This window comes from Apaloderma vittatum, unplaced genomic scaffold (genome assembly GCF_000703405.1).
Source record: "Apaloderma vittatum isolate BGI_N311 unplaced genomic scaffold, ASM70340v1 scaffold12101, whole genome shotgun sequence".
Classification (NCBI taxonomy): domain Eukaryota; kingdom Metazoa; phylum Chordata; class Aves; order Trogoniformes; family Trogonidae; genus Apaloderma; species Apaloderma vittatum.
Window position 1 is genome coordinate 67,050 of NW_009700867.1, and position 3,740 is coordinate 70,789.

The window sequence follows — 3,740 nt, forward strand, 5'->3', positions numbered from 1 at the left end:
GTCATTCTAAATTGAGAAGGGAAAAAAAAGGAAACGTCTTAATAGAACATGTATTACCAAAACCTGCTCTAAACAGTAGAAATAAAACTAAAACAAAAGCCAAAACCAAAAACCAAAAGCAGAAAGTTCTTTATTTGGTATTCTACAGGAGGAAATACCTGAAGTTCTTAACAGTGGCAAAAAGGTGGTCATCAGCCATTTCAGTTCTTTATTTCAGCTATAACTTCCAGTGTTTCACTGATCTATTTTAAAAGTAGAACAGGGTGAGGGCCAGATCACGTGCCTTTAAGGTATCTCAAAGTGGACAATTCAAGATCATTAATTCAGAATTTCAGTGCTAATTTACTGTTAGTATGACCCCTTTCAGTTAGTAACTTGTGAAGTCATCTACTCGCTCCATACTAAACATATTTTCCACCATTATATTCACATCTTGTATCTTCATCCTGTGATCTCTTCTATATAGGAAATCATGAATAACTGTTTGGACCATCTATAAGGACATGGTCCCAAGAGGTAAATCCACTCACTTCTTACTAACTAAACATATAGAATTCAACCAGTTGCCACCAACACCCTCTCCTTCCACAGAGAAATGCACGAAATTGAGCTCATCTCCCCCCACATTTGCATGCAGACTTCAAAATGATATGTCAAGAATTATTATTGTTTTAATAAATTACATAAGGAGAGATAGAACGAGAAATTCAAGACAGATAACATGGACAGATAAGTAAGAGAAGTAAGAATAAAGGAAGCTAACAACGATAAATTGGAGAAAAGAATTAGATGGGCATGGACTTCAGGTGGTTTCTCTAGGGTAATAACAAAAGCCTATAAAAATTTTCCCAAGTCAGGATAAAACATTAATGTATCAATTTGTATGTTCTTCAATGATCAGGTCGTATTTAAAACAAACACCTGAGCAACCAAGCTAATATTCAGAAATGCTTTAAGAAGTCCAACGACTTTAGATGCAACTGGTTTTGCTAGTTGACCAGTATAATTCCACATTTCAAGGAAACAACATTGTGTTAAAAAGATACATCCACAAAGAACTAGAAATACTGGAAGTTACTAGCAAGTTTCTGGATTAATCTATTTTAAGCAAGGCACTTCTATATATGTCTAACAAGTAGTAAACACATGAGCTTAGCAAATGCCTAAATGCCAGCAACATGCAAATACGATACTGACAACAGCAGTGCAGAGGGGGAAAGAAGGTGGTTCTCTGTTTAGCATCACAATCAACCCAATTCTATTTTTTAACACTGGAAGCTAAAACTGAGGGCAGGTTTCTTGGGAAGCCTTTCAAAAGCAGCAAGTTAAATAGAGGACATTCAGTGCACCACAAATACGTAGCAACTGGTCTGCAAGAAAACCAGAAGGTATAGAAATATCTATCTTATTGGTAGCTCTATAAAACAAACAGAATTCCTGGGAGAAAATGGATACTTTTTGGAGCAGATGTATTTTGAAAGTTCAAAGTCTGTTCCTTTCATTAAGGACGAGGTGGTATCCCCCAGGGCTCCACGCTGAGGCTGGTGCTGTTTAATATCTTCATCAACGGTACAGACAGTGGGATCAAATGCACCCTCACCAAGTCTGCAGGGGGACCCGGATAAACTGGAGAAGTAGACCCATGTGAACTTCATCAAGTTCAATAAGGCCAAGTGTAAGGTCCCACACCTGGGTCGGGGCAATCCTCACTATCAATACAGGCTGGGGAATGAGGTGATAGAGAGAAGCCCTGTGGAAAAGGACTTGGGAATCCTGGTGGACAAAAAGCCAACAATGTGAGCCACCAATGCGCACTCGCAGCCCAAAAGGCCAGTTGCATCGTGGGCTGCATCAGAAGAAGCACGGCCAGCAGGTCAGGAGAGGTGATTCTGCCCCTCTGCTCTGCTCTGGTGAGACCTCACCTGCAGTACTGCGTCCCGCTCTGGAGTCCCCAACACAAAAAGGACATGGACCTATTGGAGAGTGTCCAGAGGAGGCCACAAAGACGATCAGAGCGCTGGAGCACCTCTCCTATGAGGACAGGCTCAAAGAGTTGGGGTTGCTCAGGCTGGAGAAGAGAACACTCCAGGGACACCTTCTAGCAGCATTCCAGTACCTGAAGGGGCTACAGGAAAACTGGGGAGGGACTGTTCACAAGGGTGTGTAGGGATAGGGGAAGGGGCAGTGGCTTTAAACTAAAGCAGGGTACATTTATGTTCCATGTTAGGAAGAAGTTCTTTACAATGAGGGTGGTGAGACATTGGACCAGGTTGCCCAGAGAGGTGGTGGAGGCCCCATCCCTGGAGACATTCGAGGTCAGGCTGGATGGGGCTGGAGCACCCTGATCCAGTTAAAGATGTCCCTACTTACTGCAGCAGGGCTGAACTAAATTACCTTTAAAGATCCCTTCCAGCCCAACACATTCTATGATTCTATGAAGAACACTGCTCCACTGAAAGACCTTCATAAAAGATGAGTAGAGGAAAAATGCAGATCTGACTTGTGAATATAGGAAGCATAAGATTCTGGAAATATATGTTAATTTCTTTTTTTTCTTGAAAGATTTGTGCAACATGATGGACCAAACCAGCAGCCATGACTAGTTACCTAGTTTGACACAGAGGACCCCAAAACTGTCACAACTGCCAGAATGAGGAAGCACTGAGGTAATAAAAGGCATCAGAATCACCTTGCAGTTTGTGAATTCTCCAGTGAACTTCAGATCTGACATAGGTACCAGCTAAAGCTGGCTTCACCTCACTAAACCAGTTAACATCATATATAGCATGGGTACAAACTGTGCAACTCCTAACTACACATTCAATTAATTTAGGACTCAGCAAGTGTAGAGGTATCAAGCCTGCCCTTGTCATACTGTTAGTTTAATTTTCATCCATCACATCAACAGCAGTACACCCTTAGCAAGTGAACGTGCCTTTAGAACACACTACAGACGGTTTGAGGAACTGAATGACATTTTAGATCTTTCATCTAAATCAGTATATGGTTTGTGTTCTACACTGAGTATCAGTAATTTCAGGTTTTAAAGCAATTTAAAATATAGAGCATGCTTTGTTTCCTCAAGATAAAACTCACACCAGACCCTAGTCACTCACTAAACAAGCTCAGCAAACTTAACTGATCAAAACAGTATTTCATGCTTCAAACATCTAAGAAACTATGAGCACAATGTCAGACTTGGAATAAAGAAAGGAAAATAGCTGTATATCAATGTGATTGCATTTTAACAGCTTTAGCAAATTTTCAAGTTTAGTTTAATTTTAAAAAAATAAAAACAACAACCCACAAGCATGCTCTGGAGAGAGCCACTTTCAGATCTCTTCAACATTCTCATTGATACTAATTTGTCAGACATTTCATAACAGCTGTGGATATAACCAAACCCAAGTACTCCACTTTTTAAGTGTTAATGCTAGGTCATGCATTAGTCACAAAACTGCTGGCATATGAGCATTAGTTACCCTGTTAAAACTGTGATTCATTCAAAACTGTCCTTAAAAAAACCCTACTACCATGATTAACTGGCTGTGCCCAAACTGCATAAGCTACCAAGTTTAGCACATACTTTGGTATGAGAGTGAACATTTTCTTGACATGAAACCAAATAACTGAACCAAGATTTCTAGCATAAATCAAAGTCAATTCTCCAGCAGAGGTAAGGTCTTCCTTAAGCTACAGCCAAATGCTTTTCCAATAAAAGCTCCAATATCTTTCTTCCA